Source organism: Pseudophryne corroboree, chromosome 6 (genome assembly GCF_028390025.1).
Source record: "Pseudophryne corroboree isolate aPseCor3 chromosome 6, aPseCor3.hap2, whole genome shotgun sequence".
Lineage (NCBI taxonomy): Eukaryota > Metazoa > Chordata > Amphibia > Anura > Myobatrachidae > Pseudophryne > Pseudophryne corroboree.
This window is the reverse complement of record NC_086449.1, coordinates 547,708,959-547,735,151: the sequence shown is the minus strand read 5'-3', so window position 1 is coordinate 547,735,151 and position 26,193 is coordinate 547,708,959. Positions and strand designations below refer to the sequence as shown.

The 26,193-nt window shown below is 40.4% G+C and overlaps 1 pseudogene; it reads left to right on the top strand.

The window, feature by feature from the left end:
* Positions 1 to 22,364: 22,364 nt before the first annotated feature.
* Positions 22,365 to 22,483, top strand: LOC134937620 (5S ribosomal RNA; annotated as a pseudogene).
* The last annotated feature ends 3,710 nt before the right edge of the window (positions 22,484 to 26,193 follow it).

Below are 26,193 nucleotides of genomic sequence, written 5' to 3'. Positions count from 1 at the left end.
TCATGAATTCCATTGGTCTCTCCATTAATATCATTGTAATCAAACCCATTCTAATCCTTTCTCCACATTTTTAAAAAAGCCTAATACCCATAATCCTAAGTGGTATCCTATCAGATCATTGGTGACTCAGTTGCTATAACAACCGCACGTTCACAGTTCTTTATAGTGGAAATGTTCATGAACCGTAGTTGTACTTCCGGATGTTCGCGTCACGTCACTTCCTGGTCGTGACCCGCAAACAACGCGGCACATCCTGGCGATGGATGAATCCGAGTAAACGCGGCTGTTTCTTATCCACGATACGTCACTTCCTGGTGATGAACCGCAAACCGGAAGATACTATATCAACTTGTGGATAGGAGATCGTTTCACTTTTTTGTCCAGGATTCTATGGGTCCCCATTTTCTGACGGATGTACGCCCTCATTTTATGTGCAATATTCATCATGGGAAACATGATAAAAAATATATGCATATTAGTCCATGTATTAAAAAATATATATACAGGTATAATATACCAACATATTAAAATATCACTATTAGCAGCATAATCAGTGCATATATTCACATGATGTCAGACAGTGCCATAAAAATAAACTTCACAAAAACCACTTGGTTTCAAACTCAACATTTAAACCTTTAGGAGCCAAAGTTCTAATTTCATAAATGCTCCTCATCTCCTCTTTGGCTAAGGATTCTTCCCTGTTATTTGTTCTCCAATTAGGTTGCACCGCCTTAATTCCACAAAAGCTCTTCATATGTCGGATATTACACTCATGTTTATCCTTAAAGTGCAATGACACATTATGTGTTTCCAATCCCTTTTTTATGTTTCTCACATGTTCAGCTAATCTGACCTTGAGCATACGGGATGTCCTACCTATATATTGTTTTTTACATTCACATTCCAACAAATATACTACATCCTTCGTATTGCACGTAATAAAGTCTCTGATCGCGTACGTTTTTCCTGTTTGTATAGACCTATATTCTGTGATCTTATTTGTTTCACTTGAACATACGCGACACATCTGACACATTCCACATCTAAAGAAACCCTTAGACTTGTTTCTAGTCATCATCCTAGGTACGGATAGGACACTCTTAACAATGTTATCTTTTAGATTACGTGCCTTCCGGTACACAAAGCGAGGACGTTCTGTAACATAAGGTTGCAATAAGGGGTCATTCCTCAAAATACCCCAATGTTTTTTGATAATACCTTCTATTTGCTTATGTTGGCTGTTATATCCAGTAATAAATGGAATGCTGGTGTTATTCTTGAATCTATTTTCCTTCTTTGCACCTTTTAACATATGGTCTCTATTTAATCCAAGTACATCATCCCTTGCTTTATCAATCATTTCTTTATTATAGCCTTTGGCTATAAATTGATTGCCGAGGTTAGCAGCTTGTTCCTCAAAGTCATTGAGGTCCGTGCAATTCCTTCTAATACGTTGAAATTGGCTTGTGGGGATACCACTCAGCCAGTTCCTATGATGGTTACTGCTATAATCAATGAATGAATTACAATCAGTGGGTTTTATAAAATTCTTAGTCTTAATTCTACCATCCTCCACATATATATTCAAATCCAAAAACTCCACTTGAGTAGAACTGATATTAAAGGTGAGAACAATATTATCGCCATTTGAATTCAAATGGCCGCAAAATTGTTCCAGGGATTGTCTATCACCCTTCCATATGAACAAGATGTCATCTATATAGCGGCTCCAGGCCACCAGACTGGCGCCAAGTTCATGGCCACTCCAAACAAACTGCTCCTCCCAAAAGGCCATAAAGAGGTTAGCGTAACTTGGCGCCAGCCTGGTGCCCATAGCCGTACCCCTAAGTTGGAGATAGAATTCATCACTGAACCAAAAAAAATTATTCTCAAGTATGAGGGAAATGCCTTCCAATATAAATTGAATTTTATCCTCTGCCATCTCACTCCTTCTCAGAAAAATTTCTACAGATTTCAAGCCTGTCTCATGGTTTATAATCGTGTACAAAGAGGCCACGTCTGCTGTAACTAAAAAATAATTTTCTCCCCACTCTATATCATTGATCTTATTAATGGTATCAATTGTATCTTTTAAATAGGAGGGGATGGATTTTACATAAGGTTGTAGGGAGTGATCAATGTACAAGGATAAGTTAGATAAACAGGAGTTAGTTCCGGCCACTATTGGCCGACCTGGGGGTTTTTCTTTACATTTATGCATTTTAGGCAATGTATAAATGACAGGGATGGATGGGTTCTCAATATATATAAACAAACGTTCCTCATCAGTTATAATCCTTTTGGAGGTATACATAGCCAAAAAGGTGTCTAGTTTTTTCATGATGTTATTATTAGGATTACCCTTTAATTTCTTATATGTGGTTTTATCCATGAGTTGTCTTACAATCTCTTCATTATAGTCGTCAACATTCATCACTACCACCCCCCCCCCCTTATCTGCAGGTTTTATTACAATATCCTTGTTGTTACTCAAGGATTTGATGGCCTCCTGTTCCTTTCTAGTTAAATTTGTTTTTCTATGTGGTTTAAGATTAATAGATTCTAATTCCTCCTTTATGGCTTTTTCAAATGATTCCACAAAACAACCCCTTTTAAACTTTGGATAGAAGGAGGATTTTCTTTTAAATTTAATCCCTATCGATTCCTCATTAACATTATTGCTACTCGGGTTCTCTTCAAAAAATCTTTTTAGAGTTAATCTTCTAATAAATTTTTCGATGTCAACAAAGACATCGAATTTATTACATTTGTTTGAGGGAGCGAATTTTAAACCTCTCTCCAACACATTAGTCTCTTGTTCAGTTAAAGAATAATTGCTCAAATTATATATTTTAGTTTTGTATTCATTGGGGACATTTCCTTCTATTTGTTCTACACGGGGTGTGTTTTTTTCTTTATTTCTCCGTTGTCTTCTCTCTTTATTCAAACATCTATTCTTGCCTCCCCTCTTACCCCTGGGTCTCTTCTCATGTTTTGAGGTTGTACCCGTGAGTGTGACCTTCTGGTACGGTTCCCTAAAAAATGTTCCTGTTCACCCATCATTCTAGATCTATTAGTCCCATGGAATCTGGAGTAATTTTCTCTTTCCTCTCTCAATCTCATTCTCTCTTCCCCATATCTAGGTCTTTGGTGCCATCTAGGTTGTTCCTCAAAATTTCTATATGCACCATTGGACCTCTCATATTCGTTATTTCTGAACCGTCCCCTATATGTAGGTCTATCTGGGGTTTGATTGTGCTGTCTTCCCCTCCTTTCTAATCCTCTATCTATAGGTGCTTGTTCCCTCTTATTATATCTGGGATTGACATCCCTATATCGTCTTTCCCTTCCTTCAATTTTACCATCACCACAGTTTTCAGTATTCATACTTCTATCTCCCTCCTGGTGTCCGAGGGGATAGGGGGTACCTGTAGCATAATCATTTTTATCCCTTGTATATTTTTTATGTTTCTTTAACTTAAGTTCTTTTTCATTCCTTTCCACTTTTCTTATAACGTCTTCCTCCATTATACGATATTCTTCTAACTTAGAGAACGGTTCCATTAAAGATTTAAGCATTTCAATCTCATTTTCTAAACTTCGTAGTTCCTTACTCCTTTCTTTAATTATAAAGGACATTAATGAAAGTGAGCATGTATCCAAAATACCACACCATCCTTCCTTGAAATCTTTAGATATATTCTCAAATGTGGGCATTTTATTAATACGTAATCCCCTCGGGACAATTTTCTCTGAGCAGTATTTTTCAAGGGAGGCTACCTCCCACCATAGTTTCCCTTCTTTAACCAAAAACTTCTCCATCTTATACATAGCATTCTTAAGATCATAATCTTTAAGATTAACATCAATATTTTCATTGAAGATCTCTGTAATATGAGCCCTTCTTTCTGTTCTATGTTTGAACATTCTCAAGGCAGCAAAACACACACAATTAGGTGCAGAACAAGACAAATTGTAAAAGAATGTGGTGACTTGCGCCCTTCTAGCTGCTGCTTAGATCCACTCACAAGAGCACCAAACTCGTTGAAAACATATATACAAAACAATGGAGAGCGGTCCTTGAGCGCTGCTAGATGGTCCAGACAGTTCCTGATGACCTGTATATTATTGATATAGGTGGAAGAATACGATCAATCAACCAGTGAACACAATATTGTAATCACTGTTTGGGAACCCTTGAACTCACCGTAACTCAGTGAGATGCGTTCACGTAAAGGTTTCTTTGATTGGTCGTTATATATCCTCCACCAATAGCCACATATAAGCACACATGAAACGACACTCACCTGGGCGTAAGAGCCCTATATGCACGAAAAGGTTTCTTTTATCCACTTGTTTTCAGGCAGGCAGACGTGACCAGAAAGTTCATAAAAACAATTTATTCATCCAAAAAAGAATAATCCATAAAAATGTACAAGTAAAAATAATCCCTCCTGATTAAGCTGGGAGGTGTTTTGTTCCACTCTAAACCCCAAAGGTATATGGAAGACTTTTTTGAGAAGAGAAACACTCCTCACCGTACCGTTCCCAGGACACGAGTAGGATGGGGTGATCTCTCTTAGATGTTTAGCGGAAAAAGCTTCCAGCCGATAGGGTAAGTTGGAATGGACACCAGCAACCAGGGGATCTCCAGAACACCAACGCGTTTCGGAATGTCTTCCTTCCTCAGGGTGTAAAGTCAAACAAAACACTGGGGTTTTTATACCCTGTACCTAGGTCACATGATCCTTTCTGCCAATTTACTAATTAATCCCTTATAAACACTATAATTCCTATATAGTACATCACTATCTACAATATTTACCAAACTCATATAATAAATATTCAGATTTTATACACGGATAAATACAACAAACAATGTATTTGCATTTTTGTTCACTCCAATAACTAAATTGGTTATATATAAAACCAGTTAAGTATCATGAATTCCATTGGTCTCTCCATTAATATCATTGTAATCAAACCCATTCTAATCCTTTCTCCACATTTTTAAAAAAGCCTAATACCCATAATCCTAAGTGGTATCCTATCAGATCATTGGTGACTCAGTTGCTATAACAACCGCACGTTCACAGTTCTTTATAGTGGAAATGTTCATGAACCGTAGTTGTACTTCCGGATGTTCGCGTCACGTCACTTCCTGGTCGTGACCCGCAAACAACGCGGCACATCCTGGCGATGGATGAATCCGAGTAAACGCGGCTGTTTCTTATCCACGATACGTCACTTCCTGGTGATGAACCGCAAACCGGAAGATACTATATCAACTTGTGGATAGGAGATCGTTTCACTTTTTTGTCCAGGATTCTATGGGTCCCCATTTTCTGACGGATGTACGCCCTCATTTTATGTGCAATATTCATCATGGGAAACATGATAAAAAATATATGCATATTAGTCCATGTATTAAAAAATATATATACAGGTATAATATACCAACATATTAAAATATCACTATTAGCAGCATAATCAGTGCATATATTCACATGATGTCAGACAGTGCCATAAAAATAAACTTCACAAAAACCACTTGGTTTCAAACTCAACATTTAAACCTTTAGGAGCCAAAGTTCTAATTTCATAAATGCTCCTCATCTCCTCTTTGGCTAAGGATTCTTCCCTGTTATTTGTTCTCCAATTAGGTTGCACCGCCTTAATTCCACAAAAGCTCTTCATATGTCGGATATTACACTCATGTTTATCCTTAAAGTGCAATGACACATTATGTGTTTCCAATCCCTTTTTTATGTTTCTCACATGTTCAGCTAATCTGACCTTGAGCATACGGGATGTCCTACCTATATATTGTTTTTTACATTCACATTCCAACAAATATACTACATCCTTCGTATTGCACGTAATAAAGTCTCTGATCGCGTACGTTTTTCCTGTTTGTATAGACCTATATTCTGTGATCTTATTTGTTTCACTTGAACATACGCGACACATCTGACACATTCCACATCTAAAGAAACCCTTAGACTTGTTTCTAGTCATCATCCTAGGTACGGATAGGACACTCTTAACAATGTTATCTTTTAGATTACGTGCCTTCCGGTACACAAAGCGAGCACCAGCATTCCATTTATTACTGGATATAACAGCCAACATAAGCAAATAGAAGGTATTATCAAAAAACATTGGGGTATTTTGAGGAATGACCCCTTATTGCAACCTTATGTTACAGAACGTCCTCGCTTTGTGTACCGGAAGGCACGTAATCTAAAAGATAACATTGTTAAGAGTGTCCTATCCGTACCTAGGATGATGACTAGAAACAAGTCTAAGGGTTTCTTTAGATGTGGAATGTGTCAGATGTGTCGCGTATGTTCAAGTGAAACAAATAAGATCACAGAATATAGGTCTATACAAACAGGAAAAACGTACGCGATCAGAGACTTTATTACGTGCAATACGAAGGATGTAGTATATTTGTTGGAATGTGAATGTAAAAAACAATATATAGGTAGGACATCCCGTATGCTCAAGGTCAGATTAGCTGAACATGTGAGAAACATAAAAAAGGGATTGGAAACACATAATGTGTCATTGCACTTTAAGGATAAACATGAGTGTAATATCCGACATATGAAGAGCTTTTGTGGAATTAAGGCGGTGCAACCTAATTGGAGAACAAATAACAGGGAAGAATCCTTAGCCAAAGAGGAGATGAGGAGCATTTATGAAATTAGAACTTTGGCTCCTAAAGGTTTAAATGTTGAGTTTGAAACCAAGTGGTTTTTGTGAAGTTTATTTTTATGGCACTGTCTGACATCATGTGAATATATGCACTGATTATGCTGCTAATAGTGATATTTTAATATGTTGGTATATTATACCTGTATATATATTTTTTAATACATGGACTAATATGCATATATTTTTTATCATGTTTCCCATGATGAATATTGCACATAAAATGAGGGCGTACATCCGTCAGAAAATGGGGACCCATAGAATCCTGGACAAAAAAGTGAAACGATCTCCTATCCACAAGTTGATATAGTATCTTCCGGTTTGCGGTTCATCACCAGGAAGTGACGTATCGTGGATAAGAAACAGCCGCGTTTACTCGGATTCATCCATCGCCAGGATGTGCCGCGTTGTTTGCGGGTCACGACCAGGAAGTGACGTGACGCGAACATCCGGAAGTACAACTACGGTTCATGAACATTTCCACTATAAAGAACTGTGAACGTGCGGTTGTTATAGCAACTGAGTCACCAATGATCTGATAGGATACCACTTAGGATTATGGGTATTAGGCTTTTTTAAAAATGTGGAGAAAGGATTAGAATGGGTTTGATTACAATGATATTAATGGAGAGACCAATGGAATTCATGATACTTAACTGGTTTTATATATAACCAATTTAGTTATTGGAGTGAACAAAAATGCAAATACATTGTTTGTTGTATTTATCCGTGTATAAAATCTGAATATTTATTATATGAGTTTGGTAAATATTGTAGATAGTGATGTACTATATAGGAATTATAGTGTTTATAAGGGATTAATTAGTAAATTGGCAGAAAGGATCATGTGACCTAGGTACAGGGTATAAAAACCCCAGTGTTTTGTTTGACTTTACACCCTGAGGAAGGAAGACATTCCGAAACGCGTTGGTGTTCTGGAGATCCCCTGGTTGCTGGTGTCCATTCCAACTTACCCTATCGGCTGGAAGCTTTTTCCGCTAAACATCTAAGAGAGATCACCCCATCCTACTCGTGTCCTGGGAACGGTACGGTGAGGAGTGTTTCTCTTCTCAAAAAAGTCTTCCATATACCTTTGGGGTTTAGAGTGGAACAAAACACCTCCCAGCTTAATCAGGAGGGATTATTTTTACTTGTACATTTTTATGGATTATTCTTTTTTGGATGAATAAATTGTTTTTATGAACTTTCTGGTCACGTCTGCCTGCCTGAAAACAAGTGGATAAAAGAAACCTTTTCGTGCATATAGGGCTCTTACGCCCAGGTGAGTGTCGTTTCATGTGTGCTTATATGTGGCTATTGGTGGAGGATATATAACGACCAATCAAAGAAACCTTTACGTGAACGCATCTCACTGAGTTACGGTGAGTTCAAGGGTTCCCAAACAGTGATTACAATATTGTGTTCACTGGTTGATTGATCGTATTCTTCCACCTATATCAATAATATACAGGTCATCAGGAACTGTCTGGACCATCTAGCAGCGCTCAAGGACCGCTCTCCATTGTTTTGTATATATGTTTTCAACGAGTTTGGTGCTCTTGTGAGTGGATCTAAGCAGCAGCTAGAAGGGCGCAAGTCACCACATTCTTTTACAATTTGTCTTGTTCTGCACCTATTTGTGTGTGTTTTGCTGCCTTGAGAATGTTCAAACATAGAACAGAAAGAAGGGCTCATATTACAGAGATCTTCAATGAAAATATTGATGTTAATCTTAAAGATTATGATCTTAAGAATGCTATGTATAAGATGGAGAAGTTTTTGGTTAAAGAAGGGAAACTATGGTGGGAGGTAGCCTCCCTTGAAAAATACTGCTCAGAGAAAATTGTCCCGAGGGGATTACGTATTAATAAAATGCCCACATTTGAGAATATATCTAAAGATTTCAAGGAAGGATGGTGTGGTATTTTGGATACATGCTCACTTTCATTAATGTCCTTTATAATTAAAGAAAGGAGTAAGGAACTACGAAGTTTAGAAAATGAGATTGAAATGCTTAAATCTTTAATGGAACCGTTCTCTAAGTTAGAAGAATATCGTATAATGGAGGAAGACGTTATAAGAAAAGTGGAAAGGAATGAAAAAGAACTTAAGTTAAAGAAACATAAAAAATATACAAGGGATAAAAATGATTATGCTACAGGTACCCCCTATCCCCTCGGACACCAGGAGGGAGATAGAAGTATGAATACTGAAAACTGTGGTGATGGTAAAATTGAAGGAAGGGAAAGACGATATAGGGATGTCAATCCCAGATATAATAAGAGGGAACAAGCACCTATAGATAGAGGATTAGAAAGGAGGGGAAGACAGCACAATCAAACCCCAGATAGACCTACATATAGGGGACGGTTCAGAAATAACGAATATGAGAGGTCCAATGGTGCATATAGAAATTTTGAGGAACAACCTAGATGGCACCAAAGACCTAGATATGGGGAAGAGAGAATGAGATTGAGAGAGGAAAGAGAAAATTACTCCAGATTCCATGGGACTAATAGATCTAGAATGATGGGTGAACAGGAACATTTTTTAGGGAACCGTACCAGAAGGTCACACTCACGGGTACAACCTCAAAACATGAGAAGAGACCCAGGGGTAAGAGGGGAGGCAAGAATAGATGTTTGAATAAAGAGAGAAGACAACGGAGAAATAAAGAAAAAAACACACCCCGTGTAGAACAAATAGAAGGAAATGTCCCCAATGAATACAAAACTAAAATATATAATTTGAGCAATTATTCTTTAACTGAACAAGAGACTAATGTGTTGGAGAGAGGTTTAAAATTCGCTCCCTCAAACAAATGTAATAAATTCGATGTCTTTGTTGACATCGAAAAATTTATTAGAAGATTAACTCTAAAAAGATTTTTTGAAGAGAACCCGAGTAGCAATAATGTTAATGAGGAATCGATAGGGATTAAATTTAAAAGAAAATCCTCCTTCTATCCAAAGTTTAAAAGGGGTTGTTTTGTGGAATCATTTGAAAAAGCCATAAAGGAGGAATTAGAATCTATTAATCTTAAACCACATAGAAAAACAAATTTAACTAGAAAGGAACAGGAGGCCATCAAATCCTTGAGTAACAACAAGGATATTGTAATAAAACCTGCAGATAAGGGGGGGGGGGTGGTAGTGATGAATGTTGACGACTATAATGAAGAGATTGTAAGACAACTCATGGATAAAACCACATATAAGAAATTAAAGGGTAATCCTAATAATAACATCATGAAAAAACTAGACACCTTTTTGGCTATGTATACCTCCAAAAGGATTATAACTGATGAGGAACGTTTGTTTATATATATTGAGAACCCATCCATCCCTGTCATTTATACATTGCCTAAAATGCATAAATGTAAAGAAAAACCCCCAGGTCGGCCAATAGTGGCCGGAACTAACTCCTGTTTATCTAACTTATCCTTGTACATTGATCACTCCCTACAACCTTATGTAAAATCCATCCCCTCCTATTTAAAAGATACAATTGATACCATTAATAAGATCAATGATATAGAGTGGGGAGAAAATTATTTTTTAGTTACAGCAGACGTGGCCTCTTTGTACACGATTATAAACCATGAGACAGGCTTGAAATCTGTAGAAATTTTTCTGAGAAGGAGTGAGATGGCAGAGGATAAAATTCAATTTATATTGGAAGGCATTTCCCTCATACTTGAGAATAATTTTTTTTGGTTCAGTGATGAATTCTATCTCCAACTTAGGGGTACGGCTATGGGCACCAGGCTGGCGCCAAGTTACGCTAACCTCTTTATGGCCTTTTGGGAGGAGCAGTTTGTTTGGAGTGGCCATGAACTTGGCGCCAGTCTGGTGGCCTGGAGCCGCTATATAGATGACATCTTGTTCATATGGAAGGGTGATAGACAATCCCTGGAACAATTTTGCGGCCATTTGAATTCAAATGGCGATAATATTGTTCTCACCTTTAATATCAGTTCTACTCAAGTGGAGTTTTTGGATTTGAATATATATGTGGAGGATGGTAGAATTAAGACTAAGAATTTTATAAAACCCACTGATTGTAATTCATTCATTGATTATAGCAGTAACCATCATAGGAACTGGCTGAGTGGTATCCCCACAAGCCAATTTCAACGTATTAGAAGGAATTGCACGGACCTCAATGACTTTGAGGAACAAGCTGCTAACCTCGGCAATCAATTTATAGCCAAAGGCTATAATAAAGAAATGATTGATAAAGCAAGGGATGATGTACTTGGATTAAATAGAGACCATATGTTAAAAGGTGCAAAGAAGGAAAATAGATTCAAGAATAACACCAGCATTCCATTTATTACTGGATATAACAGCCAACATAAGCAAATAGAAGGTATTATCAAAAAACATTGGGGTATTTTGAGGAATGACCCCTTATTGCAACCTTATGTTACAGAACGTCCTCGCTTTGTGTACCGGAAGGCACGTAATCTAAAAGATAACATTGTTAAGAGTGTCCTATCCGTACCTAGGATGATGACTAGAAACAAGTCTAAGGGTTTCTTTAGATGTGGAATGTGTCAGATGTGTCGCGTATGTTCAAGTGAAACAAATAAGATCACAGAATATAGGTCTATACAAACAGGAAAAACGTACGCGATCAGAGACTTTATTACGTGCAATACGAAGGATGTAGTATATTTGTTGGAATGTGAATGTAAAAAACAATATATAGGTAGGACATCCCGTATGCTCAAGGTCAGATTAGCTGAACATGTGAGAAACATAAAAAAGGGATTGGAAACACATAATGTGTCATTGCACTTTAAGGATAAACATGAGTGTAATATCCGACATATGAAGAGCTTTTGTGGAATTAAGGCGGTGCAACCTAATTGGAGAACAAATAACAGGGAAGAATCCTTAGCCAAAGAGGAGATGAGGAGCATTTATGAAATTAGAACTTTGGCTCCTAAAGGTTTAAATGTTGAGTTTGAAACCAAGTGGTTTTTGTGAAGTTTATTTTTATGGCACTGTCTGACATCATGTGAATATATGCACTGATTATGCTGCTAATAGTGATATTTTAATATGTTGGTATATTATACCTGTATATATATTTTTTAATACATGGACTAATATGCATATATTTTTTATCATGTTTCCCATGATGAATATTGCACATAAAATGAGGGCGTACATCCGTCAGAAAATGGGGACCCATAGAATCCTGGACAAAAAAGTGAAACGATCTCCTATCCACAAGTTGATATAGTATCTTCCGGTTTGCGGTTCATCACCAGGAAGTGACGTATCGTGGATAAGAAACAGCCGCGTTTACTCGGATTCATCCATCGCCAGGATGTGCCGCGTTGTTTGCGGGTCACGACCAGGAAGTGACGTGACGCGAACATCCGGAAGTACAACTACGGTTCATGAACATTTCCACTATAAAGAACTGTGAACGTGCGGTTGTTATAGCAACTGAGTCACCAATGATCTGATAGGATACCACTTAGGATTATGGGTATTAGGCTTTTTTAAAAATGTGGAGAAAGGATTAGAATGGGTTTGATTACAATGATATTAATGGAGAGACCAATGGAATTCATGATACTTAACTGGTTTTATATATAACCAATTTAGTTATTGGAGTGAACAAAAATGCAAATACATTGTTTGTTGTATTTATCCGTGTATAAAATCTGAATATTTATTATATGAGTTTGGTAAATATTGTAGATAGTGATGTACTATATAGGAATTATAGTGTTTATAAGGGATTAATTAGTAAATTGGCAGAAAGGATCATGTGACCTAGGTACAGGGTATAAAAACCCCAGTGTTTTGTTTGACTTTACACCCTGAGGAAGGAAGACATTCCGAAACGCGTTGGTGTTCTGGAGATCCCCTGGTTGCTGGTGTCCATTCCAACTTACCCTATCGGCTGGAAGCTTTTTCCGCTAAACATCTAAGAGAGATCACCCCATCCTACTCGTGTCCTGGGAACGGTACGGTGAGGAGTGTTTCTCTTCTCAAAAAAGTCTTCCATATACCTTTGGGGTTTAGAGTGGAACAAAACACCTCCCAGCTTAATCAGGAGGGATTATTTTTACTTGTACATTTTTATGGATTATTCTTTTTTGGATGAATAAATTGTTTTTATGAACTTTCTGGTCACGTCTGCCTGCCTGAAAACAAGTGGATAAAAGAAACCTTTTCGTGCATATAGGGCTCTTACGCCCAGGTGAGTGTCGTTTCATGTGTGCTTATATGTGGCTATTGGTGGAGGATATATAACGACCAATCAAAGAAACCTTTACGTGAACGCATCTCACTGAGTTACGGTGAGTTCAAGGGTTCCCAAACAGTGATTACAATATTGTGTTCACTGGTTGATTGATCGTATTCTTCCACCTATATCAATAATATACAGGTCATCAGGAACTGTCTGGACCATCTAGCAGCGCTCAAGGACCGCTCTCCATTGTTTTGTATATAAACTTTCATGAACTGACTAACCAACAAAGATTCAGCAGCATCTGCTTACCCTGAAAAGAGGCCTTATAAAGCAGGTGCTGTCCACGCCCCACTCAGACCTCACAGACTGTGAGCACAAAAACCAGCACCGGATCCCCTGCTGTGCACAGAGCCTATAACCACTGCACAGCAAAAGACCCGAACCGGAGTATCAGCTGCACTCAGGTTACTCCACTAGCACTTGTCTCCCGGTTGCCACGACGACGTGGCAGCACAGGGCAGGAGACCCTAACAGTACCCCCCCTCTGACGAGGGGTCAAAGAACCCCTACCACCGGGTTTATCGGGGAACTGCGAGAAGAAAGAGCGTATCAGTCTGGGGGCATGAAGATCACAACTGCGCACCCACGACCGCTCCTCCGGGCCATACCCCTTCCAGTGCACCAAAAATGACAGCCGACCCCGAACCACCTTGGAGTCAAGAATCCTTTCAACAACAAACTCCCTCTGGCCACGTATCAGAAGAGGGGAAGGTCATCCACTGGAAGAAGGATTACTAATCGCCCGTTTTAAAAGGGAACAATGAAATGTTTTATTGATACCCAAAGAACGGGGCAGATCTAACTGAAATGCCACCGGATTGATAACCCTGGTGATCTTATAAGGGCCGATGAACCGGGGCCCTAACTTATGAGATGGCTGTCTCAACTTCAAATTCTTGGTAGACAACCAGACGAAGTCTCCTAATTTGAAGCTGCAGGGTCTTTTCCGCTTATCAAAAACCCTTTTGGTCACTAATGACACAGACACAAGGGCTTTCTTCACTTTCCGCCAAATACCTCTAAGGACCGAAACCACAGAGGAACCACCAGGCGTGGAGTCCAGGGGGTCAAAAGAATTGGCCTTAGGATGATGCCCATACACACAAAGGAAGGGAGAGATCCCTGTAGCAGAGTGAGCCGCGTTGTTATAGGCAAACTCCGCCATGGACAGATGAGCAACCCAGTCAGTCTGACACTTGGAGACATAACACCTGAGGAACTGCTCCAAGGACTGGTTCACCCTTTCAGTCTGCCCATTAGACTGCGGATGGTAGCCTGACGACAAGCTGACAGAAATCTGGAGATCGGAACAAAATGCCCTCCAGAATTTGGCCACAAACTGGGATCCGCGGTCAGAGACCACATCAAGTGGCAACCCGTGGAGACGCACAACATGCAGCATAAATAATTCAGACAGGCGTCTGGCTGATGGCAGCCCAACCAGTGGAACGAAGTGCGCCATCTTCGAAAACCTGTCAACGACAACCCAGATGGCTGTCATCCCCGAGGATTTGGGCAAGTCCACCACAAAATCCATTGAAATGTGGGTCCATGGCTTAGATGGGATAGAGAGTGGATGTAATGGGCCAACAGGAACCCCTCTAGGAGTCTTATTTCGGGCACAGATGTCACATGCCCGAACCCACTGATCCACATCCTTACCCACCGAGGGCCACCACACCGCCCTAGATAGAAACTCCTGAGTTCTGGCAATACCCGGGTGACCTGCCGACTTCTTGGCATGGAATTCCAGGAACACTCGCTGTCTTAACCTAGGAGGCACAAACAAAAGACCTACCGGAAGGTCTGGAGGAGCCTGCTCCTGTGCTCTAAGGACTAATGATAAGAGGTCCTGGGTAATGCCCACTTTAATACATGATGGGGAAACAATGGGCAACGGCTCCTCGGTGGTCTCCTGGATTGGAGCAAAACTCCGCGAGAGCGCATCAGCCTTGATGTTTTTTGACCCAGGGCGATATGTTATCAAAAAATTAAAGCGAGCAAAAAACAAAGCCCATCGTGCCTGCCTGGCATTGAGACGCTTCGCTGACTCTAAATATGCCAGATTCTTATGGTCAGTGAGAATTGAGACCACAAACTTAGCCCCCTCAAGCCAGTGTCTCCACTCCTCGAGTGCATCCTTAATAGCCAACAATTCCCGGTTACCCACGTCATAATTCATCTCGGCAGGCGAAAATTTACGGGAAAAGTAAGCACAGGGATGAAGGCGATTATCAGACACTCCCATCTGAGAAAGCACTGCCCCAATACCCATCTCAGAGGCATCCACCTCCACCACAAAAGGACGCTCTGGATCTGGGTGTCGCAGCACCTTGGCCGAAACAAATGCCCTTTTGAGACGGGCAAAAGCCGCTTTAGCCTCACAAGACCAGTGAGCAACATCCGCCCCTTTCTTAGTGAGTGCCACCAAGGGCGCCACTATAGACGAAAATCCAGCGATAAATCGTCTATAAAAATTCGCAAAGCCCAGGAAACGCTGAAGCGCCTTCAAACTAGTGGGCTGCACCCAATCCAGGACTGCCTGTACCTTGGAACCCTCCATTTGGAAACCTTCTGGGGAGATAATATATCCTAGAAATGCGATTTGCTGAACTTCAAATTCGCACTTCTCCAGCTTCGCCCCAAGCCGGTGGTCTCTGAGTTTCTGGAGGACTAAGCGTACATGCTTCCGATGTTCCTCCAGGGAATGGGAGAAGATTAGGATGTCATCTAAGTATACAACTAAGAATCTATCCAAATATTCCCTGAGCACATCATTCATGAAATCCTGGAAGACTGCCGGGGCATTACAGAGCCCAAAAGGCATCACCAAATATTCATAATGCCCTGAGTGGGTATTAAAGGCAGTCTTCCATTCATCCCCCTCTCTTATTCGGATTAGATTGTCAATCTTAGAAAAAATGGTGGCAGTACGAAGCTGGTCAAACAAGACCGAAATGAGAGGCAGTGGGTATGAGTTTTTAATCGTGATACGGTTCAATTCCCTGAAGTCGATGCAGGGTCGCAACGAACCGTCCTTTTTACCCACGAAGAAGAACCCCGACCCAACTGGAGACTGTGAAGGTCTGATAAATCCCTTAGCCAAGTTCTCCTGAATGTACTCTGCCATAGCCTGAGTCTCAGGACGTGACAGGGAGTACAACCTGCTCTTGGGAAGCTTAGCATTTGGCAACAAATCAATGGCACAGTCATAGGGGCGATGGGGAGGTAGTACCTCTGCAATTTTTTTGGAGAACACGTCCGCAAAATCTGCATAACACCCTGGCAATCCTGGCAAACTTAGCTGCGAGAGCCTGACTGGAAGGCTCAAGCAACTCCTGAAACAATCAGTACCCCAACTAAGAATCTCCCCAGAGACTTAGTCAAATTGAGGATTGTGGGCCCTTAACCAGGGTAACCCCAACACCAATGGGGCAAAAGTACAGACAGTCACATAAAAGGACAATTTTTCAGAGTGTGTGGCTCCAATAAACAAAGAAATCTGGCTAGTGCAAGAGGTAATTTTACCTTGGGATAATGGTTCCCCGTTTAACCCACAAATCTCAATTTCCGATGCCAAGGGTACTAAGGGAACAGAGTGTTTCAGGGCGAATTGGCGGTCCATAAAAACCCCGTCGGCCCCACTGTCCACAAAGGCCTCAGTCTTGACAGTTTGACCGAGGATCTTCAAGGTCACCGGAATGATAAAAGTCTTCTTGGGAAATTCTGACTTCTGGCCTGACAGGATATTTCCCATCACCCTCAGGCCCTGAAGTTTTCCGGCTTTTCTGGGCATGATACTACCACATGACCTTTATTCCCACAGTACAAACACAACCCCTGCTGTCTCCTCCGCGTCTTCTCACGCGAGGAGAGGCGGGTAGCCCCAATCTGCATAGGCTCCTCAGAAAATTCCTCAGAGTCTGAGGTTCCCTTGGGAAGGAAGGAAATCTCAGTCTCCCTTTCAAGCCTACGCTCTCTCAGCCGTCTATCCACCCGGATGGATAACTGCATGAGCTGATCCAAGCTATCAGGCAAGGGATATTGTACCAGTTGGTCCTTTATCTGGTTAGAAAGACCTCTTCGGTACTGGTGTCTCAGGGCTGGGTCATTCCACTGGGTATCATGGGCCAACCTCCGAAACTCCGTACAGTAAACCTCAACTGGCCTTCGCCCTTGCTTAAGGATCGAAATCTGAGCCTCGGCTGAGGCCGTCTTGTCAGGGTCATCATACAACATGCCCAGTGCCGTAAAAAAAGCATCAACACTTTTAAGCGACGGACAGTCAGGCTGCAACCCATATGCCCAGACCTGTGGGTCTCCTTGTAGCAAGGAAATCACTATGCCCACCCGCTGAATCTCCGACCCAGAAGACTGAGGCCTAAGCCGGAAGTATAGCTTGCAGCTCTCCTTGAAACAAAAGAACTGCGAGCGATCTCCAGAAAAACGATCCGGGAGATTTACTTTCGGCTCCTTAACCCCTGCAGGTGCTGCTGCTGCGGGAGCTCCGCCAGCAGCCTGGGAGGTGTGCATTTTAATGGACAAATCATTAAATTGTCGAGTCAGGACCTGCACCTGATCGACCACCTGTTGCAACGTATTTTGAGGGGTATGCTCCATATTCCCACAAAATTTCAACAGGAGTATTAGGCTGCTGAATATGTTATGCACACCAGTGCCTGCAGGAAAGTACTGGTGTCAGAACTGTTATGCACTCCAGTGTCTGCAGGAATGTACTGGTGTTTGAACTGTTATGCAAAACAGATGGACTCACAGACAAACTGGGGAATATGACATAATGTACACAGAAGGTGATAGGGTAACAAAATACACACAAAGTGAACAGAGAAGCCCAGAGGCTAAGGAACTGGGTATCTCCCTTGTATGAGAACTGCTCAGATGGAAAAGCAAGATGTTGTGTTTTAATACTTAGAGAACCCAAAATGCTGTTGCTAAGGGCAACAGCAAAACCCTAAAGGGTTACCAACGGGTGTGGCAGTAAACTCCTTGGTCAGAGATGGAATGATAGACACAAGGAGAATCTCCACAATCCTAATTCTCACTTGCAGTGCACAGGTTTTAGCTTACTGCCACTAAACTGGCCCCTGACACCTAGCACAGTGAGACAGGATTAGACAGGCAAGTCTTAGAATACAGCCGCAAACTTGCTAAGTTCACAGAGTAGTAACAGAACCCCAGCAAGCTAAACGACTGACTCCAGTCTTACTGCTAGGTCTGGATTGGCAGAGTGTAATACCAAATCCCCAGGCCTATTTGCAGTAAGCAACAAACAAATACAAAGCTACACAGTACTGGCTAACTTTCATGAACTGACTAACCAACAAAGATTCAGCAGCATCTGCTTACCCTGAAAAGAGGCCTTATAAAGCAGGTGCTGTCCACGCCCCACTCAGACCTCACAGACTGTGAGCACAAAAACCAGCACCGGATCCCCTGCCGTGCACAGAGCCTATAACCACTGCACAGCAAAAGACCCGAACCGGAGTATCAGCTGCACTCAGGTTACTCCACTAGCACTTGTCTCCCGGTTGCCACGACGACGTGGCAGCACAGGGCAGGAGACCCTAACACATGATGAAGAACAAATATTGAATCTGGTATGGCATAGAGGGAAAACAGGTTATTAGCAGAAACTTGGAGTATGTCCTGTATCTCACAGTGCTTACAGATTTGGAACATCACAGAAGAAAAACAACTAAACAGCACGTATAGTACTTGCGAACTGTCCTGTGTTTCCAACAGCTCTCAGCTCCAATGTGCTAAGAAGATTAAACAGATTAGAAGCAAATACTTGAAAAGTGTCATGAGTTTTCAGCAACTCTGACAGACATATAAGAGGAATACTAATATTAAATAACAGAATGATATAAAAAGCCAATAAAAGTTACAAAATCATACCTTTATGATATTTTTACATATTTGGATGTAAAGAAAATATAATTACTCATCCAACTGAATTTTTTTTATATCTAAAATATATAGTAGTGAAGCAGTTTTATTGTTGTGAAGTACAGGAGCATCTAATTTATTTTCCAGACAGCTATTGTGCAATGTGTCCTCCATTTTAATGACTGCAGACACAATACCTACTCTAGGTCTCAGAGAGAAAAACAATTGAGTTGTTTGTTTTGTGATCATTTGTATTGCAATCGCAGTTGGCCTAGTACATACATGAATATCAATGAAATATATAAAGGCTTGCAGATGCTGTTAGCTATTGTTAAGTAAAATCTCATTAATTGTGTCTGTTTAGTCATTCTTCAGTCCTGGAGGAATTACTTCTATAAATCAAATTCCATTTTCATAATTGTCAATGATTGTCATGCTGACACTGAAATAAAAGAACTCATCAATTGCTAATCCATTCCTACTAAACTTATATATACATTGCAAGTTTATGACACTCTTGAAAAAGAGTTATAATCAAAACTTAGTACTTGGTGGGTGCATGGAAGTAAATGAGTTTCATGGTTTTACTTACATGGAATGGGCCAGTTACTGCATGTGCTAGTTTCTCAATGCCTTCAACTGTTCCATACTGCTCTTTTATATTACTACAGTCCCCATACCGCAACAATCTGAGCTATTAGAGCATAGACCAGATGCAGAGCCGTAACTACCTGTGTGCCAATGGTGCCTTGCCCACAGCACAAATGCACTGAAGGCGCACCATCGGCAAAGACCCCCCACACACGGCTGCTACCGCCAGTCATTAATTACAATACTGTGTGTCCCGCCGGTGCCGCAGCCTGTCTCCCGCCGCAACCTGTCTCCCACCGCCACCTGACTCCCGCGCTCCCTCTGCAAGGGACTCGGAAGTGCAGCCCGGCTGCTGTTTCAGGCAGTCACTCCAAATCCCACCGGCGCTGCAGCCTGTCTCCCACCTTCGCCGCAGCCTCTGCAAGTGACTCGGGAGCCCTGCCACAGCCGCCAGGTCCCAGGTCTCTGCCTGCCATTTTGAGAAAGAATATCCCGCACCAGAACTTGTAGTGATTGGTTTCAATATGAGGGATTATATGTTAGATTTCTAGTGTGTAAAAATCACATGTATTTAAACATTGGTGCTACCCACTGAACCAATATATATACAAAAGAGAGAAATTGTGTGCAGAGATCAGTTTGTTTGGGTGCACTCTATCCCATTGACACATATGTGTCGATAATGTTGATTTGGTTTTATAAATTTGTTACTAGATATATATTTTTATTGTTAATAAAGCATAAAGTACCAATACCCACGTGGAATAAATCTTTTATTCATAATTCCCCATGCGGTATTATTATGGCCTGAACACTAGACCATACAAAGCGAATTGCCATTGCCAATTTGCTGCTGCGGGGAGTTAGTGACCGCTGGCTGCCTGTAGGTGGAGCTGCAGTAGCAGCACGCAGCTTAGCTCCTCTCAGGCAGATTCCACATTGAGGGGGCTGGATGAGCTCGTGCACTGGAATCGGTGGAAGGGCAAAGTGGTGACTTACTGCCTCCGGCACTCCCACGGACTCTGCAGCAGCCAGGTGCCTCATAAATCCGGGACTCCGTAGAGGGGAGATAGTCTGTATGTGTATGTGAGGTATGTGTGTGTCTGTTATGTGTATGTAATGTGTATGCTATGTATATACACAGTATCGAGGTTACAAAGGAAAAGAGAGACTCTTTGTTGGGGCACGCTTGAAAGACTAAAACTTAACTTTTAATATAAATCTCATTAAAATGTGGTACACCAGATCAACACACGTATATATATATTTTTTTATAACACTTTTGAGAAAAGGCCATAAACTTGTAATGGTCCCTTCTCCCTTGTGTTGATTTTAAATTATTAAAAGAAAAGATTCTCAATCATGAAATAATTAAGAGTAATCAACCTACAATTAATGTAGTTAATAAAAATGACAGTGACACCTGGGGTGAAAATATTGGAAATTGAATTTAACATAAAGTGCATAGGCATTGCATATGTTGTAAATACGCTGCGATAGTGATCCTTACATATTTACCTATGGAGAAGATATATCCTGGTAAGGGTTAATCTACTGCTTAAAAGTTTATATGACAATAAGGTACAATGAATGAGAGAACAATTACTTATTGTAGACAAGTAGAGAGTCAGAGAAGCTAAATAAATATGAGAAGGAAAATGTAGGTGTGAAAGTGGTAATGGTCAAAGGTTGCTCCAACACCTCTGCTTGTCACAAACATAGAGATATTGATTACTACACCTGATATTCCCTAGCAGTCTCCCAAATAGGTACTAATCAGGCTATTCACTGCTTAGCTTCCAAGATCAGGCGAGGTTGGGCTGACCCAGTGAAATATGGTAGTAATGACACCTAAATTGTGAATACAGTGGTATATGGTTATTGGCATATACCAAAGGTAGTACCTCTATTTTTCATCATTGTGCGCAGTCATTCTATTGCTTCTGCATTGTCGAATGGATGTATGACTGGCATCAATAAATGAGAGAGTACTGGAAAAGAGATATAGAGTCTAGGAAACGTATAGGTTCAGGGCCCGTCTTCTATTATCCACCGTCAGCCACATATAACATGTGGCAGACATAGGAGAGAGAAATGGGTTTCCTGTGCCTGATGAAAAATAAGTATGAAATTACATAGGTATCTTAAGCCCTGACGACAGTAAGAAAATAGGAAACTTAAAAGTTTACTGCTGAAGACATAAAGGGGATTTTTGAAATATTATGAAGAAAAATTATATAAAGTAGAAGTGATATTAAATAATTGAAATTGATAAGTAGCAGATTAGGCAAATCTTAGATAATTAAATGATATAAATTTCATATTATACGATACCAGGAGATGAGTGGGCTGAGCCGTGCACTGCTCAGCTCCACTGGACACAGACGGCCGTTTCACCGGATGGTGGCTTGTTCACTGTGTGAAGAGGTGGTGGAAGGCAATCTAATTAAGGCAAAAGTGGGGGTGGTCCTATTATGAGGACCAATCATAAGGCAGAGGACATGGTGGAAATATGTTATGTAACATCCTGCGTGTCATTTCCGGTCCAGGGACCCGGAAGTAATTATACTAGTTGACCCCTGCAGTTAGTAAATAGATAACTGATAAGTAAAAGAATATGAGTAAAATTTACTGAAGAGAGAGTTAATTTAGCTGACGGTGGATAATAGAAGACGGGCCCTGAACCTATACGTTTCCTAGACTCAATATCTCTTTTCCAGTACTCTCTCATTTATTGATGCCAGTCATACATCCATTCGACAATGCAGAAGCAATAGAATGACTGCGCACAATGATGAAAAATAGAGGTACTACCTTTGGTATATGCCAATAACCATATACCACTGTATTCACAATTTAGGTGTCATTACTACCATATTTCACTGGGTACGCCCAACCTCGCCTGATCTTGGAAGCTAAGCAGTGAATAGCCTGATTAGTACCTATTTGGGAGACTGCTAGGGAATATCAGGTGTAGTAATCAATATCTCTATGTTTGTGACAAGCAGAGGTGTTGGAGCAACCTTTGACCATTACCACTTTCACACCTACATTTTCCTTCTCATATTTATTTAGCTTCTCTGACTCTCTACTTGTCTACAATAAGTAATTGTTCTCTCATTCATTGTACCTTATTGTCATATAAACTTTTAAGCAGTAGATTAACCCTTACCAGGATATATCTTCTCCATAGGTAAATATGTAAGGATCACTATCGCAGCGTATTTACAACATATGCAATGCCTATGCACTTTATGTTAAATTCAATTTCCAATATTTTCACCCCAGGTGTCACTGTCATTTTTATTAACTACATTAATTGTAGGTTGATTACTCTTAATTATTTCATGATTGAGAATCTTTTCTTTTAATAATTTAAAATCAACACAAGGGAGAAGGGACCATTACAAGTTTATGGCCTTTTCTCAAAAGTGTTATAAAAAAATATATATATACGTGTGTTGATCTGGTGTACCACATTTTAATGAGATTTATATTAAAAGTTAAGTTTTAGTCTTTCAAGCGTGCCCCAACAAAGAGTCTCTCTTTTCCTTTGTAACCTCGATATATATCATTGACTCTGGGTGCACCACCAACAACCTCCTTGATTACCGATACAGTCGTGTCCTATGCATTTGTACTGTTGGTTTACAAGGGACAAATTTTTCAAGAGCCCATTATAAAGAAATTTTCACAGTCCTGTGCGGCACTAATTAACCTTTTTTCCTATATACACAGTATGTATGCTGTATGTTTGAAAATATGCTGTATGTATGCCTATGTACAGTATATGTACAGATGTATATATACTGTACAGGTGAATCACTGCATAGTACGTAAGGATTTTTTAATGCAGGCTGTACTTTCTCAACATCACAGGGTCAACCATGCCCAATTGTCAGGCTAAATATACAAACCAAAATACCTTTATAAATTTATCCTGATGACGGGTCACAATTGATTCCAAAGTATTGAGAAAGTACAGTCTGCACTTAAAAATCCTGAAGTGGCGTGATATACGGTATATATACTGTATGTATATATATATATATATCCACCCACAATCAGCTGGCACTCCAAATATATAACAACTGCTCCGGTGCTCAGAAGAAGAATCAATACAAGTCCAAAGAATAACTGGCACTCAGGAGTCTGACGAATGGTCAAAAGCTTATATTATCCAAGGTTAATGTTTCGGGGGTCTTAGCCTTTGTTTTCCTCATAATCTAATTTAGATTATGAGGAAAACAAAGTCTGTAAATGGCTGGCAGGAGGTGACAATATGAGGGGTAATAGAACATCATCCTTCAAAAGAAGACCCTGGCAAAAAAGGGCCCAGAGTGGTCAGAGTGATAGAAATACTCTAATAGTGACAGCGATTTCGTTGTCTCTGAACCAGATGAAGTAATGAGATCACGACACATCCCTTTAGGAACAGAAGGGGTGCCCTCCAGTGGAGACCTTCCACCCGTAGGGGGGGCAAGAACAAGAGGGGGCAGAAAGGCTGGAAACAAAAAGACAACCTAATTTTCAATCTATCTTCAAGAACCCTGAGTGAAGTTGAAATACAGGTTCTTAACAAAGGACTTACCTTCGTTCCTACCACTAAATTTTACACCTTCAATTGGAAATGAGACTCTCATTGCTTTGCAAGAAAGTTGCGTCTGAAGGAGTTTTATCAACATGCTCCGGGTGACTTGTCCCCTCCTATGGTGTATGACAAATTTATTAGATCAGCTTCGAGATCCACATTTGATCCAATTTCCACTAATGCCTCCCTCAAAACATTTGGGAGAATGATGGATAAAGCTGTGGAGAAGTTCACCATGGCTCCTTGCAAAATCAGACACAACGTATCTAGAGAAGAGATTGGGGCTCTTAAAAATCTTGAGTCCTATGAAGATATAATTATTCGGCCCGCCGACAAGGGCGGGGCCATCGTCCTTTAAGATACTAAAAACCATCGTGCTGAAATTATGTCTCAACTTTCTGATTCAGCTATCTACAAAAAGTTAATTAAGGATCCGATCCTACTATGGACTATCAGAAAGATGTTTTGTGTATTGTGAATGAAGCTAAGTCCACCAATAAGATTTCACCTAAGCTGTATGAAGCCCTCCTTGTGCGGTTCCCGAAAGTTCCGGTAATCTATACTCTACCAAAACTACATAAGAACAAAGAAAAACCGCCTGGATGGCCCATAATCTCAGCGCGTGACCTTCTACAACCTGCATCGAAGCTATTAGACTGCATTTTACAGCCATTATTACTTAAACAGGACACCTTCCTGAAAGACACTACCTCGTTTCTAAAGAAACTTATTGCAATTAATAGTATACCTTCTCGTACACTTTTGGTGGTTTTAGATGTTTGTAGCCTCTATACATCAATTCCGCATGCTGGAGGCCTATCTGCGATGTGCAAATTCTTGGAAAGGAATTTGAGCAATACGGATGTTGACCATGTCTTGTTCTTACGCCTTCTAGAAATGACTTTAATTAAGAATTATTTCTTGTTTGATGGAAATTTGTACTTGCAGCTTAGGAGGTGTGCCATGGGATCAGCCGTGGCACCCTCCTACGCTAATATATTTATGTTTGAGGAGGAGTCTCAGATATTTTTTCAGGATCAGGAGATCAGTAAATATATTATGTGGTACACCGATACATCGATGATGTATTCCTGCTATGGACAGGAGGCGTGGAACTCCTTGAGAGGGTTATGTCTAATGTTAACAGTCGGGCATCTCCGATTAAGTTTACTTATTCGTATAGCATGCAGGAAATACATTTTCTAGATGTTAAAGTGATAGTCAAAAATAATCTGATATCAACTGATATTCACTAAAGATACTGATAGAAATACATTCCTTATGAATTCAAACCATCATCCTGAAGCCCTGAAAAGGGGCTTGCCTATGTCACAAATGATGTGCATAGCGCATATCACTAGTGAGACTGAGAAAGTTCCAGAACAATTAGATATTCTTATTAACAAATTTGAAGCGCGAGGCTATAACAGCAAGATTTTGTGTCAACAGAAATCGAAGGTATTGAATATGTCTAGATCTGATCTTCTCAATCCTGATAAATGCAGCTCTAGTAATCTGATTCCGTGGACATCAGATTACACTACGGCTAGTCCTGTAATAAAAAGGGCTACACATGCTCTTTGGCCAATTATTAAGACCGACCCAGAGTTGAAAGGGTTAAGTAATAGCAGACCAATAGCTGCTTTTAAGAGGGGCAGTAATCTACGGGACAGACTTGTGCGGGCAGACATAACAGGGAGAGGGGTTGCATTAACCCCGAACGTCTATAGAAAACCCCCTGGGTGCTATAAATGTTGTGGCTGTGCCACATGTATCCATCTTATCCCGTGCAAGTCTTTTGTCCATCCCCATACTAGTAAACAGTTTGACATACCCTATATACTTACCTGTAGTACGTACCACGTGGTATACATTATTGTCTGCCCTTGCGGACTGTACTACGTGGGACAAACTACCAGAAAATTTACTGAAAGAATGACTGCACATCGGTCAGTTATACGCCTTGCACTACAAGGTAGGTCTATTGACCAACCAGTGGCAAAACACTTCAAATCTGCTGGACACAGGCTAGAAGCATTAAAATATTTTATTATAGACCATGTACCTGCTACATTGAGAGGTGGGGATAGAGCCAAAGAGCT